The 20497-nt window shown below is 36.6% G+C and overlaps 1 pseudogene; it reads right to left on the bottom strand.

Moving 5' to 3' along the window:
* Positions 1–15410: 15410 nt before the first annotated feature.
* LOC123936469 lies at positions 15411–16327 on the bottom strand (annotated as a pseudogene).
* Between the last annotated feature and the right edge of the window lie 4170 nt (positions 16328–20497).

Here is a 20497-nt window from a genome sequence, read left to right as displayed (position 1 = left end):
CCTAGATTTTTCTGGTTTAATATCCATATTGTTAAGGAGCAAGAACTTTGTTTATTGCTTGTGGATTATTCCAAGTAATATAAGAGAGAAATCAGCAACATGAACTTACTGTTAGTTAGCAGAATATATTGTAAAATGCTGTTATAAGTGAAGAGTATAGTTCTCATGTAATAAATAAACAAACAGTACAGAGGATCAGAATTCAAAGCCCTGAAGATAACACAAATGAATTTAACACAAAAGAAGGGAAGGCTACACAAAAAAATGATGATAACAGTGTGTTATTGAAAAGCATAACCAGGAAAATTGGTGAGTCAATCTGGAATAAAAAAAAATTCAGATTCTACAATTAACACCAAATTCCCAAATTAACTTCAAATAGGTTAAACTTCAAAATTTTCACTCTGAAATCATAAAAGTACTAGAAAAATATAGATATTTTTGTTTTATTATTTTCTGAAAAGGGGAGTCATCTTTTCTTAACATGACACATAAAAGAAACCCTACAAAATCTACTTAAAGTATTTTGAAATTTAAGAAATGAACTTTTAGTTCTGGGTGCAATTGTAAATGGGATTGACTCCTTAATTTCTCTTTCTTCTGTCTTTTTGTTGGTGTACAGAAATGCAACTGGTTTCTGTGCATTGATTTAATATCCTGACACTTTACTGAATTCCTGTACAAGTTCTAACAGCTATAAGATACCTAGGAATAAACCTAACCAAAGAGGCTAAGAATCTATATGCAGAAAACTATAAAGTACTCATGAAAGAAATTGAGGAAGACACAAAGAAATGGAAAAATGTTCCATGATCCTGGATTGGAAGAATAAATATTGTGAAAATGTCCATGCTACCTAAAGCAATCTGCACATTTAAGGCAATCCCTATCAAAATACCATCCATTTTTTCCAAAGAAATGGAACAAATAATCCTCAAATTTATATGGAACCAGAAAAGACCTCAAATAGCCAAAGGAATATTGAAAAAGAAAGCCAAAGTTGGTGGCATCACAATTCCGGACTTCAAGCTCTATTACAAAGCTGTCATCATCAAGACAGCATGGTACTGGCACAAAAACAGACATATAGATCAATGGAACAGAATAGAGAGCCCAGAAATCGACCCTCAACTCTAGGGTCAACTAATCTTCGACAAAGCAGGAAAGAATGTCCAATGGAAAAAAGACAGCCTCTTCAATAAATGGTGCTGGGAAAATTGGACAGCCACATGCAGAAAAATGAAATTGGACCATTTCCTTACACCACACACGAAAATAGACTCCAAATGGATGAAGGACCTCAATGTGAGAAAGGAATCCATCCAAATCCTTGAGGAGAATGCAGGCAGCAACCTCTTCGACCTCAGCCGCAGCAACATCTTCCTAGGAACAACGGCAAAGGCAAGGGAAGCAAGGGCAAAAATGAACTGTTGGGATTTCATCAAGATCAAAAGCTTTTGCACAGCAAAGGAAACAGTTAACAAAACCAAAGACAACTGACAGAATGGGAGAAGATATTTGCAAACGACATATCAGATAAAGGACTAGTATCCAAATTCTATAAGGAACTTAGTAAACTGAACACCCAAAGAACAAACAATCCAATCAAGAAATGGGCAGAGGACATGAACAGACATTTCTGCAAAGAAGACATCCAGATGGCCAATAGACACATGAAAAAGTGCTCCACATCACTCGGCATCAGGGAAATAGAAATCAAAACCACAATGAGATATCACCTCACACCAGTCAGAATGGCTAAAATGAACAAGTCAGGAAATGACAGATGCTGGCGAGGATGCGGAGAAAGGGGAACCCTCCTCCACTGTTGGTGGGAATGCAAGCTGGTGCAACCACTCTGGAAAACAGCATGGAGGTTCCTCAAAATATTGAAAATAGAACTACCCTATGACCCAGCAATTGCACTACTGGGTATTTACCCTAAAGATACAAACGTAGTGATCCGAAGGGGCACGTGCACCCGAATGTTTATAGCAGCAATGTCGATAATAGCTAAACTATGGAAAGAACCTAGATGTCCATCAACAGATGAATGGATAAAGAAGAGGTGGTATATATACACAATGGAATACTATGCAGTCATCAAAAGAAATGAAATTTTGCCATTTGCAATTACGTGGATGGAACTAGAGGGTATCATGCTTAGTGAAATAAGTCAATCAGAGAAAGACAACCATCATATGATCTCCCTGATATGAGGACATGGAGATGCAACATGGGGGGTTAGGGAGATAGGAGAAGAATAAATGGCACTCAATGGGATTGGGAGGGAGACAAATCATCAGTGACTCTTAATCTCACAAAACAAACTGAGGGTTTCTGGGGGGAGGGGGTGTTGGGATAGGGGGAGTGGGGTCATTGACATTGGGGAGGGTATGTTCTGTGGTGAGTGCTGTGAAGTGTGCAAACCTGGCGATCCACAGACCTGTACCCCTGGGGATAAAAATACATTATATGTTTATAAAAAATAAGAAATAAATAAAAAATTAAAAAAATTAATGACAATTGATATGTCTCATCATCTAGAAGAAAAGAATATTTTATGTGAATATCTTTTTCTTTAGTTTCATAGGCATGACTTGGTGAAAGAATTCTTCACAGTCTAAAACACACACTTCAAATGGTTGCTTAGTCTGCTGAGTCCTCTGAGGTCAAAAGAAATTATAGTGACTTCATGAGTTTAATTCAACTTACATTTAAAAAAGAAAACATGGGATTAGTCTCAAACATATTATTTAAGGAAATACATTTCATTTTGATGATTATGTAGATTGAATTCTCTTATGCTTCTGATTTGTGCATAACTCAGTTGGGACTATTTCAGAGATAGCTTTACAATTAATATATTTCTTTTTTTTTAAAGATTTTATTTATTTATTTGACAGATAGAGATCACAAGTAGGGAGAGAGGCAGGCAGAGAGAGAGAGAGAGGAGGAAGCAGGCTCCCTGCCAAGCAGAGAGCCCAATGCGGGGCTCAATCCCAGGACCCTGGGATCATGACCTGAGTGAAAGGCAGAGGCTTTAACCCACTGAGCCACCCAGGTGCCCCACAATTAACATATTTCTTAAATGATCTATAAAAAGAGCATGGGTGTAAGTATTTGAGATTTTTTTGGTCATATTAAATTTGAATCATCACAGGTTTACAAGGACAATGGGTGTGGAAGTCATCTTGCCATAGTGTTATAGGATCTGAGTTTGATAGCAATATATACCTCCTTCTTAAAAAAGCATAACCTTGGAATAACCTTGTGTTCTTAATTGGGCTAGTGAACATGTATATTATTTCTTATTTAAATCTTAATATTTTACATTATGGTTATCACTAATTTTTACCCCAAAATATTTTTGAAATGATAAATGTGTGTAATATAGGTAAAGGATTTCAGAAAATAAAAATACATGGTGAGAATTTTATGCAGTTCTATTACAATAAAGTATTAAGTAAGTTGTATGGTTTCAAACAAGTCCTGGTTTTTATTAATAATATCATTCTGATATTTACTTTATCACTGCCTAGTATTATGAAGTAGGGAGCAGAGTTTCTATATGCTTGGCTTTAATTCTTACTCATTTCTTTAGTTTCTATCTGCTGACATGATTTATCTGAGAATTTTAATTAAACAAATGGACATTAAATATTTTAATAAAGTAGAATTTAATATTCAGGGAACATTGGAGAACGGTATGGAAATACATGTCAGGAGAGATAAAGATCAGAAGTTATAATGATATTAACTACAAATATGCTTCTATGTTTGATAAAGATGTTTAGTTATGAACTTTTAATTTTCCGTTTATGGATCTCATATTTCGTTCTCAAATATTTTATGATGTATCTAATATTAATATTGAAACTTTACACTTTCTAAAGGTTCTGATTTGGATCAAACACACTTTGTTTATTTATTTATTATTCATTAATGTATTCATTCCCCAGTGCCTTTGTCCTGATAGCTCTGGGATGATTCAAAGTCAATGTAATGCCAAATAAATCTCAAATGTGTACATCTATATGATATTTCCAGAAATCCTTTACATAATATCTGCACGACTCAGGCAGGTCAGAACTATCTGAAGTAAAATACACGGGCATATAAGAAAAAATACATATAATTCAGTCTGCATAATCATTGATATAAAACACTTTCATTAAAATATAGTTTCTGAGACTACTGGAAGGTTTTACTTGTAAACATGAATACATGGATCAAGGCACTGCAATTATCTTCTAACTCATTTCAGTGGAATCAGTAGGCTAAACACTTATTTGATGGCTCAGAGTTTTTTACTGTGAATGATAGTTCTTTGCCATCACCATGCCATGTCTGAGAGTGGGAAGAAAAAAAAAAAAAACAGATCTAACCTTGAAAGCAATTTTCCCACTAGATCCACAGACACATAAATTGTATTTCACCAGGACCGGGGCAGCTCAGTAAGTTAAATGCCTGCTTTCGGGTCAGGCCATGATCCCAAGACCCTGGCATTGATCCCCAAGTCTGGCTCTCTGCTCAGTGGGGAGTCAGCTTCTCCCTCCCCCTCTGCTCTCCACACCCACCCCTCATGCTCGCTCTCACTCTCTCATAAATAAATGAATAAAATCTTAAATAAAATAGAACTGGGTTGCACTACGACAACTATTGAAGGGTTTGAGCAATGAAGGGCATGCCTCCGTTCCGAATCCACCTTCATTTATGCAGAAGGGTAATCAGGAAAAGAGAATAATAACAGTAAAAACAACACCAAAAGGAAGTATTTTTTAAATTTTTTTATTTGTTTATTTACAGCATAACAGTGTTCATTGTTTTGGCATAACACCCAGTGCTCCATGCAGTACGTGCCCTCGCTATTACCCACCACCTGGTTCCTCAACCTCCCACCCCTCCCCCCGCCCCTTCAAAACCCTCTGGTTGTTTTTCAGAGTCCATAGTCTCTCATGGTTCATCTCCCCTTCCAGTTTCCCTCAACTCCCTCTCCTCTCCATCTCCCCATGTCCTCCGTGTTATTTGTTATGCTCCACAAATAAGTGAAACCATATGATACTTGACTCTCTCTGCTTGACTTACTTCGCTCAGCATAATCTCCTCCAGTCCCGTCCATGTTGCTACAAAAGCTGGGTATTCATCCTTTCTGATGGAGGCATAATACTCCATCGTGTATATGTACCACATCTTCCTTATCCATTCATCCGTTGAAGGGCATCTTGGTTCTTTCCACAGTTTGGCGACCGTAGCCATTGCTGCAATAAACATCGGGGTACAGATGGCCCTTCTTTTCACTACATCTGTACCTTTGGGGTAAATACCCATCAGTGCAATTGCAGGGTCATAGGGAAGCTCTATTCTTAATTTCTTCAGGAGTCTCCACACTGTTCTCCAAAGTGGCTGCACTAACTTGCATTCCCACAAACAGTGGAAGAGGGTTCCCCTTTCTCCACATCCTCTCCAACACACGTTGTTTCCTGTCTTGCTAATTTTGGCCATTCTAACTGGTGTCAGGTGGTATCTCAATGTGGTTTTAATTTGAATCTCCCTGATGGCTAGTGATGATGAACATTTTTTCACGTGTCTGATAGTCATTTGTATGTCTTCATTGGAGAAGTGTCTGTTCATATCTTCTGCCCATTTTTCGATATGATTATCTGTTTTGTGTGTGTTGAGTTTGAGAAGTTCTTTATAGATCCTGGATATCAACCTTTTGTCTGTACTGTCATTTGCAAATATCAAAAAGAAGTATTTTTTGGGTGTTCTGTGCCAGGCAATATTGTGAATTGCTTGCCTACACTTATTAATTTAATTATCCAAAATCATCCTCAGCTCTATGTACCATCACCATTCACAATAGAAAAGTGGGAGCAAACCTCAGAAAAAAAGAAAACAAACAATTCTGATTATCCTATTTATGTTGGTAAGCCATTCTTCCTTAGTCCCATTCCATCAGCACATTCCACTTTGACTCTCTTGCTAAATGTTGGAAAACGGAGGACACACACCCATTTTTATAACACGGGAAGGTTTTGTTTTGTCTGTTTTGTTTTGTTTTCTTTTGAGCCAGACTCTGAGCTTTTCATAACAATCCTAAGTAGTTTACATTTGTTACTTATAATACATTTAAAATAGTTTTTGTGAACAATATCAAGTTCAAATAAAAAAAAACAAATACCATCATTACTAAAAGTATTTGATCTAAATTTAGATGTTGAATTATCTTTTTTATTGTGTTATGTTAGTCACCATACAATACATCATTAGTCTTTTTTTTTTTTAAGACTTTATTTATTTGTTTGACGGACAGAGAGAGAGAGAGAGAGATCACAAGTAGGCAGAGAGCAAGCAGAGGGGGAGGGGGAAGAAGCCTCCCTGCTTAGCAGAGAGCTCAATGCAGGGCTTAATCCCAGGACCCTGAGATCATCACTTGAGCCTAAGGCAGAGGTTTAACCCAGTGAGCACCAGGTGCCCCACATCATCAGTTTCCGATGTAGTGTTCAATGAGTCATTGTTTGTGTATAGCACCTATTGCTCCATGCAATATGTGCCCTCCTTTTTTTTTTTTTTTTTAGATTTATTTATTTGACAGACAGAGATTACAAGTAGGCAGAGAGGCAGGCAGAGAGAGAGAGAGGAGGAAGCAGGCTCCCAGCCAAGCAGAGAGCCCGATGCGGGGCTCGATCCCAGGACCCTGGGATCATGACCTGAGCTGAAGGCAGAGGCTTTAACCTGCTGAGCCACCCAGGCGCCCCCAATATGTGCCCTCCTTAATAGCCACCACTAGACTCACCCACCCTCCCACCCTCCTCCCTTCTAACACTCTGAGTTTGTCTTTTGGAGGGGGATAGGAACCATGAGAGACTGTGGACTCCAGGAATGATCTTAAAGGTAGTAAAGACATCAGCTTTAGGGACGTTGGCTTGTACAGACCCTTCCAAAGATCCTATCTTAACTGAACGTTGTATTTTTTTTTTCTTAAAGAAAGCACCAAAGACTGTCCATTTCAGGATTCTGAAATTATAGTTTTGTCCCATGATAGTCTTAAGTTATTTCCAGCAATGACTAACCTTGATGTAAGTGTTGATGACTTATGGGATTCAAACTTTATTTAAAAGCTGAGATCTGAATTACATAATTCCTTTTTGTCCCCTCTGAGGACAAGCAGGTGTGATTTATTGCTGACATTTTCTTTGGGGAGAAAGCCTTTTCACAACTAAGTCATTTTATAGGAAAGTAAGAGTCACTAAATTTTTTTTTCCATTTTATTTATTTTTTCAGCGTAACAGTATTCATTCTTTTTGCACAACACCCATTGCTCCATGCAAAACGTGCCCTCCCCATTACCCACCACCTGTTCCCCCAACCTCCCACCCCTGACCCTTCAAAACCCTCAGGTTGTTTTTCAGAGTCCATAGTCTCTTATGGTTCGCCTCCCCTTCCAAATTTTTTTTTTAATAAACATATAATGTATTTTTATCCCAGGGGTACAGGTCTGTGAATACAATAAAGTGTTTTATAAGTTCTATGTTTTCAGATGAGTCCTGGTTATTATTAATACTTTCATTTTGATATTTACCTTCTCACTGCCTAATAATATTTAAGGAGATGACATAGTTTCTATACGTTAGGCTTTCATTCCTACTCATTTCTTTATTTTCTATCTGTGGATATGATTATCTGACACTTTTGAATTAAAAAATGGATATTAAATATTTTAATAAAGTAGAATTTAAAATTCAGGGGAAGTTGGGGGATGATAATGTGGGAATATGTGTCAGCTGTGATAAAAATTAGAAGAGGTTTTATTATGATGAAAATAACTACAAATATAATTGCTTATTAGTTAAATTTGTTTTGGTGTAAGTGTTCAACTTTCAGTTTATGGATCTCCTATTTAATTTGTTCTTAAATCTTCCATGATGATTCTAAATTTTAATATTGGTACTTCTTTCTTACCAAAATTTCTGGTTTTGGATTACACATACTTAATATAGTATTGTTCTTAGAAGTGTTTAAGATAGTGCTATCCGTAATTACTTTGCTCATATTGGATTTCCAAGCCATTGCTTAATACACCAGTGGTATATTGTAATTATATTTATTTAGGATTGAGAATTGTAAGTTTTAAATTAGTGAACATAATATCATACAAGCTGTCATTCCTCAATGTTTACTTTTTATTAAAGGGAATTGAGCCACTCATTAGGAATTTTAACTGTATGTAGAAATTTATCCTGGAAGTTGTAGTAGGATTCTGGGAGTAATGTTTTTTTTTTTCTTTTGGGGAAAGAAGATGCATGATATATTTTATGTGCCTCTAATTGCAACTCCAACTTTGGCACACATTCCTCATCTATCAGGAGAAATATTTTCTTGATGTATAACACATTAAATGTTGCATAGCTTAAAATTAACTTCTTCATATTTATGGAAATGTTTTTACAGCATTCAATGTTTTTAGTATTTAGCATAGTATTATTTTTTGGAAACAGAACTGGCAAAAAACCTGATTAGAAAATATGTATATGTTTTACAAAGGCCTAAGTATTCTGTAATTATTGAAATGTTTTGTATTCATACTTTATTACTGCTGTTATAGACTAAAGTTGAGTGATTTAACATTGGGGAGAACTTCTTACAGCATTCAATGGTTCACGTGCATACCACAGTATTATCCTTGGATTCAGAGATGGAAGGAAGCTGGAATAAAGAACTCTTTTTATGCTTAACAAATGGCCTAAGCATTCTGTACTTTTCCAAAAGAAAGTAAGACGAGGAAACATGTATTTTTCAAACTGGACAGAAATTTAAATTACTTTTAGGATGCCCATAAAAACACTGGGAAATTGGCCACAAATTGGACAATCTGGAAGAAATGGATGCATTCCTAGAGACATATAAACTACCACAACTGAACCAGGAAGAAATAGAAAACCTGAACAGGCCCATAACCAGTAAGGAGATTGAAACAGTCATCAAAAATCTCCAAACAAACAAAAGCCCAGGGCCAGACGGCTTCCCAGGGGAATTCTACCAAACATTTAAAGAAGAACTCATTCCTATTCTCCTGAAACTGTTCCAAAAAATAGAAATGGAAGGAAAACTTCCAAACTCATTTTATGAGGCCAGCATCACCTTGATCCCAAAACCAGACAAGGATCCCACCAAAAAAGAGAACTACAGACCAATATCCTTGATGAACACAGACGCAAAAATTCTCGCCAAAATACTAGCCAATAGGATTCAACAGTACATTAAAAGGATTATTCACCACGATCAAGTGGGATTTATTCCAGGGCTGCAGGGTTGGTTCAACATCCGCAAATCAATCAATGTGATAGAACACATTAATAAAAGAAAGAACAAGAACCATATGATACTCTCAATAGATGCTGAAAAAGCATTTGACAAAGTACAGCATCCCTTCCTGATCAAAACTCTTCAAAGTGTAGGGATAGAGGGCACATACCTCAATATTATCAAAGCCATCTATGAAAAACCCACCGCAAATATCATTCTCAATGGAGAAAAACTGAAAGCTTTTCCGTTAAGGTCAGGAACACGGCAGGGATGTCCATTATCACCACTGCTATTCAACATAGTACTAGAAGTCCTAGCCTCAGCAATCAGACAACAAAAAGAAATTAAAGGCATCCAAATTGGTAAAGAAGAAGTCAAACTATCACTCTTCACAGATGATATGATACTATATGTGGAAAACCCAAAAGACTCCACTCCAAAACTGCTAGAACTTGTTCAGGAATTCAGTAAAGTGTCAGGATATAAAATCAATGCACAGAAATCAGTTGCATTTCTGTACACCAACAACAAGACTGAAGAAAGAGAAATTAAGGAGTCAATCCCATTTACAATTGTACCCAAAACTATAAGATACCTAGGAATAAACCTAACCAAAGAGACTAAGAATCTATACACAGAAAATTATAAAGTACTCATGAAAGAAATTGAGGAAGACACAAAAAAATGGAAAAATGTTCCATGCTCCTGGATTGGAAGAATAAATATTGTGAAAATGTCTATGCTACCTAAAGCAATCTACACATTTAATGCAATCCCTATCAAAATACCATCCATTTTTTTCAAAGAAATGGAACAAATAATCCTAAAATTTATATGGAACCAGAAAAGACCTCGAATAGCCAAAGGAATATTGAAGAACAAAGCCAAAGTTGGTGGCATTACAATTCCGGACTTCAAGCTCTATTACAAAGCTGTCATCATCAAGACAGCATGGTACTGGCACAAAAACAGACACATAGATCAGTGGAACAGAATAGAGAGCCCAGAAATCGACCCTCAGCTCTATGGTCAACTAATCTTCGACAAAGCAGGAAACAATGTCCAATGGAAAAAAGACAGCCTCTTCAATAAATGGTGCTGGGAAAATTGGACAGCCACATGCAGAAAAATGAAATTGGACCACTTCCTTACACCACACACAAAAATAGACTCCAAATGGATGAAGGACCTCAATGTGAGAAAGGAATCCATCAAAATCCTTGAGGAGAATGCAGGCAGCAACCTCTTCGACCTCAGCCGTAGCAACATCTTCCTAGGAACAACGGCAAAGGCAAGGGAAGCAAGGGCAAAAATGAACTGTTGGGATTTCATCAAGATCAAAAGCTTTTGCACAGCAAAGGAAACAGTTAACAAAACCAAAAGACAACTGACAGAATGGGAGAAGATATTTGCAAACGACATATCAGATAAAGGGCTAGTATCCAAAATCTATAAGGAACTTAGCAAACTCAACACCCAAAGAACAAACAATCCAATCAAGAAATGGGCAGAGGACATGAACAGACATTTCTGCAAAGAAGACATCCAGATGGCCAACAGACACATGAAAAAGTGCTCCACGTCACTCGGCATCAGGGAAATACAAATCAAAACCACAATGAGATATCACCTCACACCAGTCAGAATGGCTAAAATTAACAAGTCAGGAAATGACAGATGCTGGCGAGGATGTGGAGAAAGGGGAACCCTCCTCCACTGTTGGTGGGAATGCAAGCTGGTGCAACCACTCTGGAAAACAGCATGGAGGTTCCTCAAAATGTTGAAAATAGAACTACCCTATGACCCAGCAATTGCACTACTGGGTATTTACCCTAAAGATACAAACATAGTGATCCGAAGGGGCACGTGTACCCGAATGTTTATAGCAGCAATGTCTACAATAGCCAGACTATGGAAAGAACCTAGATGTCCATCAACAGATGAATGGATAAAGAAGATGTGGTATATATACACAATGGAATACTATGCAGCCATCAAAAGAAATGAAATCTTGCCATTTGTGACGACGTGGATGGAACTAGAGCGTATCATGCTTAGTGAAATAAGTCAATCGGAGAAAGACAACTATCATATGATCTCCCTGATATGAGGACATGGAGAAGCAACATGGGGGGGTAGGAGATAGGAGAAGAATAAATGAAACAAGATGGGATTGGGAGGGAGACAAACCATAAATGACTCTTAATCTCACAAAACAAACTGGGGGTTGCTGCGGGGAGGTGGGATTGGGGGAGGGGGAGCGGGCTATGGACATTGGGGAGGGGAAGCGAACCATAAGAGACTATGGACTCTGAAAAACAACCTGAGGGTTTTGAAGGGTCAGGGGTGGGAGGTTGGGGCAACCTGAGGGTTTTGAAGGGTCAGGGGTGGGAGGTTGGGGGAACAGGTGGTGGGTAATGGAGAGGGCACGTTTTGCATGGAGCACTGGGTGTTGTGCAAAAAGAATGAATACTGTTACGCTGAAAAAATAAATAAAATGAAACTCAAAAAAAATAAAAAATAAAAAAAAATAAAAACAAAAACAAAAAAACAAAAAAAAAAAACCACTGGGAAATTGATTGGGATTAATTCATCTAGTGATCAAAAGAGAAAAAAAAAGTGAAGGCTAAGGGAAATTGAGCAACCTTACATTCTCTAAAATGTGCCCTGTGTGTAACGATTTTGACTAAACTCTGATTTTGACTAAACTCTGATCATACAGGACTTACTCTCTGAAAGTTACTGTAATAAGATAATTTGTTTTCCCCTCATCTAAGGAAGAAAATAGAAGTGGCGTACGGTCTTGAAATTTCATTTGGCTGAGAAAATGCTATGGAGGCAATAAAAGCATGTAGTAATAATCACTTTCTTTTTCCTTAAAGGATTTTCATGGAATCTCGGGATATGATCTGTTCTGATGTGTTTCAGTTTAAACTATGAAGACGGGAAACCAATGTGTAGAAACAGATTTTATACTTTCTGGTCTATATATTTATCTTACAAATGAAAATTGTTACAGCCACTTTGGAAAAAATGTTGCCCAATTCTAAACCCATGATCTTTTTCATATCCCACAAACCAGCAATTCCAGTAATATACATATGCCCTGTATAAGTTATTGTCTATGGGAAGCAGGGGTCATATACATAAATATCCATAAATACACCATACATAATAGCACAAAACTGAAAGTTATCCATCTTAAGTCAATCAAAATATAAACAGATATGTGATAAAATTATAAAACAGAATTTTATCTGAGTAGGAATATATATTTATATATATTACATATAATATAATTAATATATAATATATAATATATATTATAATATATTATATTTATATATATAAATATATATTTATATATAATATATATTATATATACAATAAAATAAAATATATAAAATATATATAGTAAAATAATGTCAAATGAAGAGAGGCTCTGAAAAATGTGATGTAACACATAAGATGGTTTTTATAGAGTTCAAAGCTCCCATGGATGATAAGCATTCCATAGTTGTCCATGAATATATATTTGGTAATACTATAAGATAACAAGACAATCGTAGTCTAGAAACTCAGAGCAATGGAGGAAACAAAAAGACAGAGTAGACATTCTGAAGAGATCTAACAATTTCTTTTTTTTTTGACATTTTAACTTTATTTTATTTTTTCAGTGTTCCAAGATTCATTGTTTATGCATCACACCCAGTGCTCCATGCAATGCATGCCCTCCTTAAAACCCACCACCAGGCTCACTCCCCTCACCTCCAAAACCCTCAGTTTGTTTCTCAGGGTCCACAGTCTCTCATGGTTCATCTCCCCCTCTGATTTCACCCAACTCCCTTCTCCTCTCCTTCTCCCAATGTCCTCCATGTTATTCATTATGCTCCACAATTTCTAAAACATTTAACAATGTTTTAATTATTGGATTGGTGGTTGACTTACAGATGCATAGTATATTCTAAACAAATAAGCTACATTAAGAAAAATATTTATGGGCCAAATACAGTAACTTATCTTGAACCAAGAATGAGTGGTCCTAACAAAATTTAAATTCTTATAGAATTTATTAATAGCAAACACACAGTTGATATCAATGTGTCTCTAAAGTATTTCACAAAAATATGTATTTAAATTTAGCATCAAACCATTACTTTCCCAACCCTTAAGCACCAAGAAGTTTCAATATTTTGATTAGAATATTTGATATTAATACAACTGTTTATTTTTTTATTAAACATATATCTTACCTATGACCAAACAGTTTTATGCCTAGGAATACAATAAAATAATTGAGTGAATGTTTCCCAAAGAATATTTTTGTGTAGAGAGGGATATAACATTTTTATTCATAATAGATGAAAATATCAAATGATCCTATGAAGGCAATCATAATATATTTGTACAATGGAGTTCAACTCAGCAATAAAAACAATAGCATTATTCCTTGTATTACCAAGGTATATATATATATAGCTTCTGTTAACATTGAAAAAAAAAAAAAAGAACCTGGAAGCTCCAGAGAAGTTGTTGTTTGATTATATTAGTAAGGGTTTCCATTTAATGTTGATGGGAGTCAGAATAATGACCACTGCATAGTTGAGGTGCTAGTAGTGAAGGAGCACTAAGGAAGTGGGTGATGGAAATGTTGTTCCTGTGTTTTTCCTCAATGGTGATAATAATGATTTCTTACTTCCAGTTGTTTATTACAGTCTCTTAGCCCGATTATCTGCTATACTTTTTTTTTAACATTTTATTTTTAAGTAATCTCTAAACCCAACCCGGGGCTAAAATTCACAATCCCAAGATGAGAGGTTTCATGCTCTACTGACTGAGCCAGTCAGGTTCCCCTCAATTCTCTGCTTTTCTAATTACCTCACACTTCACATCATAATCTCACCATAAGTCTCAAATGTCTGCTTTCCACTATTTCCAGAGACTGGCCAGTTCTTGCTACTCTACCATTACCACTTTTATCCAAGGCAGTATCTTTTAACAACTGTGCTCCTGTAATGGAAACACAATTGTGATTTTCAGTTTTCTGTAGAACCACACCAATGCCTGCCAATTTTCTTGGATTAAAGCCCAAATGCTTACCATGGTCAACCTAACATTTTAAATCCTCCATTATCGTCATTCATTTCTACAATTTCTGTCTTTTTTCCATTAGCTTTGATGTTATACTTTGATTTTCATTTACTTGCCATGCTTGTTTACTCTTTAAGACATTTTCATTGGCTTCCTCCTATGCCTAGAGCATTCCTAATGAGAAATCTGTATGAATTATTAACTCATTTCCATTCAATTTTTGACCAACTATCATTCTCTTGGTTGTCCCTACATTGGACTATTATATATAAAACCAGAAAATTCTCTCACTTTCTCTAAGCCAATTTTTAACTTTTTTTTTTTTTGCCCCTAATAGTTACTACTGGTTGGTGTACTCCAGATTTTTCAAGTCTGTTTTGTTTTATCTTATTTTATCCTATCTTACTTTATGTTGTTTTATTTTATTTTGTTTTATTTTATTTTATTTTATTTTATTATGTCCCCCTGCAATGGAATGAAATCTTAATGAGATCAGAGCATTCTGTCAGTTTTTATCATTGTTTACTGCCACATCACCAGTGTCTATACTAGCACAACAGACATAACCGTACATCACTTTTGAATGAATGTAGACATGAGTGAACTACTTACAGTGACATATATTACAGTTTCCTTATTATACTTTTAATATCACGTGCTTGAGTATAGTATATTTCCTACTCACTACATTCAGACATTAAGGAGGACATTACAAAATACATGATTCAAGATGCAAACATTGAGTTAACAGTTGAAATGTATTCCCAGAAGCCAAATACTGTTGACAATAACACCATTTTTTCGAGGTTTCAATTTGGAAAAGCATGTAGCTTCAATAACTATGATTAAGCCATCCTGAAATGAGCAAGAATCAATATATTTATCAATTTATTGCATAAATATCCTTTAGATTAACATATTCCAAACAGTATTCTAGGTAAAGTGATCTATATTGGTCAATCTCAATCAATAAGGGGTTCCTAAAGTGACATATCCTGTACAAATATCAATTATGCCAACAGTCTTTTCAGGGCACCAGTAACCTCTTTATTTCTCAGGCTGTAGATGAATGGATTCAGAAGAGGTGTGATGATGGTGTAAAACACTGCCACTGCCTTATCCTGTTCTGGAGAATGCAAGGAGTGTGGCCTTGCATAGGTGGAGAGGGTAGTCATATAAAATAGGCTTGCCACAATTAGGTGAGAGGAACAAGTGGAGATAGCTTTTGTCTGTCCTTTACCTGAGCTCACCTGGAACACCACAGTAAGTATACGGACATAGGAAGCTAGAATGGCCATGAATGGTAGCAGCAGAATGATAAACCCACTTAGGAGGATTGTATGCTCATACTGGGAAGTATCCTGACACACCAGTGGTACCAGAGATGGAACTTCACAGAAAAGGTGGTTAACAATTCGAGACCTACAAAATGGAAGTTGAAAAGCATACAACGTATGCACTAAAGCATTGATAGAGCTACTGCCCCATGTGCATGTGACCATGAACCAACAGATATTCTTGCTCATAAGTACAGGATAGTGTAAAGGGTGACAGATGGCTACATATCAATCATAGGACATGAAACCAAGGAGAAGGGCTTCAGTTCCACCAAGTGTCAAGAATACAAATGCTTGAATTTCACAACCTAAAAATGTAATGATCTTACTCTTTGTCAGGAAGTCAGTGGTCATCTTGGGCACGGTGGTGGAGATGTACATCATGTCAATAAAGGAGAGCTGACTGAGTAGGACATTGGAGTGTGGAGTATGATGTCCAACTGAATGAGAAGGACCAGTATGATATTCCCCACCAGAGCCACTGAAAAGAGGGTTACAATGGCAACAAAGAGGAAAGTGTCCATTTGACCATATTGGAAAAGACCAGAAAGTATAAAATCTGTTTCTACACATTGGTTTCCCGTCTTCATAGTTTAAACTGAAACACATCAGAACAGATCATATCCCGAGATTCCATGAAAATCCTTTAAGGAAAAAGAAAGTGATTATTACTACATGCTTTTATTGCCTCCATAGCATTTTCTCAGCCAAATGAAATTTCAAGACCGTACGCCACTTCTATTTTCTTCCTTAGATGAGGGGAAAACAAATTATCTTATTACAGTAACTTTCAGAGAGTAAGTCCTGTATGATCAGAGTTTAGTCAAAATCAGAGTTTAGTCAAAATCGTTACACACAGGGCACATTTTAGAGAATGTAAGGTTGCTCAATTTCCCTTAGCCTTCACTTTTTTTTTCTCTTTTGATCACTAGATGAATTAATCCCAATCAATTTCCCAGTGGTTTTTTTTTTTTGTTTTTTTGTTTTTGTTTTTATTTTTTTTTTATTTTTTATTTTTTTTGAGTTTCATTTTATTTATTTTTTCAGCGTAACAGTATTCATTCTTTTTGCACAACACCCAGTGCTCCATGCAAAACGTGCCCTCTCCATTACCCACCACCTGTTCCCCCAACCTCCCACCCCTGACCCTTCAAAAACCTCAGGTTGCCCCAACCTCCCACCCCTGACCCTTCAAAACCCTCAGGTTGTTTTTCAGAGTCCATAGTCTCTTATGGTTCGCTTCCCCTCCCCAATGTCCATAGCCCGCTCCCCCTCCCCCAATCCCACCTCCCCGCAGCAACCCCCAGTTTGTTTTGTGAGATTAAGAGTCATTTATGGTTTGTCTCCCTCCCAATCCCATCTTGTTTCATTTATTCTTCTCCTATCTCCTACCCCCCCATGTTGCTTCTCCATGTCCTCATATCAGGGAGATCATATGATAGTTGTCTTTCTCCGATTGACTTATTTCACTAAGCATGATACGCTCTAGTTCCATCCACGTCGTCACAAATGGCAAGATTTCATTTCTTTTGATGGCTGCATAGTATTCCATTGTGTATATATACCACATCTTCTTTATCCATTCATCTGTTGATGGACATCTAGGTTCTTTCCATAGTCTGGCTATTGTAGACATTGCTGCTATAAACATTCGGGTACACGTGCCCCTTCGGATCACTATGTTTGTATCTTTAGGGTAAATACCCAGTAGTGCAATTGCTGGGTCATAGGGTAGTTCTATTTTCAACATTTTGAGGAACCTCCATGCTGTTTTCCAGAGTGGTTGCACCAGCTTGCATTCCCACCAACAGTGGAGGAGGGTTCCCCTTTCTCCACATCCTCGCCAGCATCTGTCATTTCCTGACTTGTTAATTTTAGCCATTCTGACTGGTGTGAGGTGATATCTCATTGTGGTTTTGATTTGTATTTCCCTGATGCCGAGTGACGTGGAGCACTTTTTCATGTGTCTGTTGGCCATCTGGATGTCTTCTTTGCAGAAATGTCTGTTCATGTCCTCTGCCCATTTCTTGATTGGATTGTTTGTTCTTTGGGTGTTGAGTTTGCTAAGTTCCTTATAGATTTTGGATACTAGCCCTTTATCTGATATGTCGTTTGCAAATATCTTCTCCCATTCTGTCAGTTGTCTTTTGGTTTTGTTAACTGTTTCCTTTGCTGTGCAAAAGCTTTTGATCTTGATGAAATCCCAACAGTTCATTTTTGCCCTTGCTTCCCTTGCCTTTGCCGTTGTTCCTAGGAAGATGTTGCTACGGCTGAGGTCGAAGAGGTTGCTGCCTGCATTCTCCTCAAGGATTTTGATGGATTCCTTTCTCACATTGAGGTCCTTCATCCATTTGGAGTCTATTTTTGTGTGTGGTGTAAGGAAGTGGTCCAATTTCATTTTTCTGCATGTGGCTGTCCAATTTTCCCAGCACCATTTATTGAAGAGGCTGTCTTTTTTCCATTGGACATTCTTTCCTGCTTTGTCGAAGATTAGTTGACCATAGAGCTGAGGGTCGATTTCTGGGCTCTCTATTCTGTTCCACTGATCTATGTGTCTGTTTTTGTGCCAGTACCATGCTGTCTTGATGATGACAGCTTTGTAATAGAGCTTGAAGTCCGGAATTGTAATGCCACCAACTTTGGCTTTGTTCTTCAATATTCCTTTGGCTATTCGAGGTCTTTTCTGGTTCCATATAAATTTTAGGATTATTTGTTCCATTTCTTTGAAAAAAATGGATGGTATTTTGATAGGGATTGCATTAAATGTGTAGATTGCTTTAGGTAGCATAGACATTTTCACAATATTTATTCTTCCAATCCAGGAGCATGGAACATTTTTCCATTTTTTTGTGTCTTCCTCAATTTCTTTCATGAGTACTTTATAATTTTCTGTGTATAGATTCTTAGTCTCTTTGGTTAGGTTTATTCCTAGGTATCTTATAGTTTTGGGTACAATTGTAAATGGGATTGACTCCTTAATTTCTCTTTCTTCAGTCTTGTTGTTGGTGTACAGAAATGCAACTGATTTCTGTGCATTGATTTTATATCCTGACACTTTACTGAATTCCTGAACAAGTTCTAGCAGTTTTGGAGTGGAGTCTTTTGGGTTTTCCACATATAGTATCATATCATCTGTGAAGAGTGATAGTTTGACTTCTTCTTTACCAATTTGGATGCCTTTAATTTCTTTTTGTTGTCTGATTGCTGAGGCTAGGACTTCTAGTACTATGTTGAATAGCAGTGGTGATAATGGACATCCCTGCCGTGTTCCTGACCTTAACGGAAAAGCTTTCAGTTTTTCTCCATTGAGAATGATATTTGCGGTGGGTTTTTCATAGATGGCTTTGATAATATTGAGGTATGTGCCCTCTATCCCTCCACTTTGAAGAGTTTTGATCAGGAAGGGATGCTGTACTTTGTCAAATGCTTTTTCAGCATCTATTGAGAGTATCATATGGTTCTTGTTCTTTCTTTTATTAATGTGTTCTATCACATTGATTGATTTGCGGATGTTGAACCAACCCTGCAGCCCTGGAATAAATCCCACTTGATCGTGGTGAATAATCCTTTTAATGTACTGTTGAATCCTATTGGCTAGTATTTTGGCGAGAATTTTTGCGTCTGTGTTCATCAAGGATATTGGTCTGTAGTTCTCTTTTTTGGTGGGATCCTTGTCTGGTTTTGGGATCAAGGTGATGCTGGCCTCATAAAATGAGTTTGGAAGTTTTCCTTCCATTTCTAATTTTTGGAACAGTTTCAGGAGAATAGGAATGAGTTCTTCTTTAAATGTTTGGTAGAATTCCCCTGGGAAGCCGTCTGGCCCTGGGCTTTTGTTTGTTTGGAGATTTTTGATGACTGTTTCAATCTCCTTACTGGTTATGGGCCTGTTCAGGTTTTCTATTTCTTCCTGGTTCAGTTGTGGTAGTTTATATGTCTCTAGGAATGCATCCATTTCTTCCAGATTGTCCAATTTGTGGCCAATTTCCCAGTGTTTTTATGGGCATCCTAAAAGTAATTTAAATTTCTGTCCAGTTTGAAAAATACATGTTTCCTCGTCTTACTTTCTTTTGGAAAAGTACAGAATGCTTAGGCCATTTGTTAAGCATAAAAAGAGTTCTTTATTCCAGCTTCCTTCCATCTCTGAATCCAAGGATAATACTGTGGTATGCACGTGAACCATTGAATGCTGTAAGAAGTTCTCCCCAATGTTAAATCACTCAACTTTAGTCTATAACAGCAGTAATAAAGTATGAATACAAAACATTTCAATAATTACAGAATACTTAGGCCTTTGTAAAACATATACATATTTTCTAATCAGGTTTTTTGCCAGTTCTGTTTCCAAAAAATAATACTATGCTAAATACTAAAAACATTGAATGCTGTAAAAACATTTCCATAAATATGAAGAAGTTAATTTTAAGCTATGCAACATTTAATGTGTTATACATCAAGAAAATATTTCTCCTGATAGATGAGGAATGTGTGCCAAAGTTGGAGTTGCAATTAGAGGCACATAAAATATATCATGCATCTTCTTTCCCCAAAAGAAAAAAAAAAACATTACTCCCAGAATCCTACTACAACTTCCAGGATAAATTTCTACATACAGTTAAAATTCCTAATGAGTGGCTCAATTCCCTTTAATAAAAAGTAAACATTGAGGAATGACAGCTTGTATGATATTATGTTCACTAATTTAAAACTTACAATTCTCAATCCTAAATAAATATAATTACAATATACCACTGGTGTATTAA

This window comes from Meles meles, unplaced genomic scaffold (genome assembly GCF_922984935.1).
Source record: "Meles meles unplaced genomic scaffold, mMelMel3.1 paternal haplotype, whole genome shotgun sequence".
NCBI lineage: Eukaryota > Metazoa > Chordata > Mammalia > Carnivora > Mustelidae > Meles > Meles meles.
Note: the sequence above shows the minus strand (reverse complement) of the source record. Positions and strands in the feature narration are given on the sequence as shown.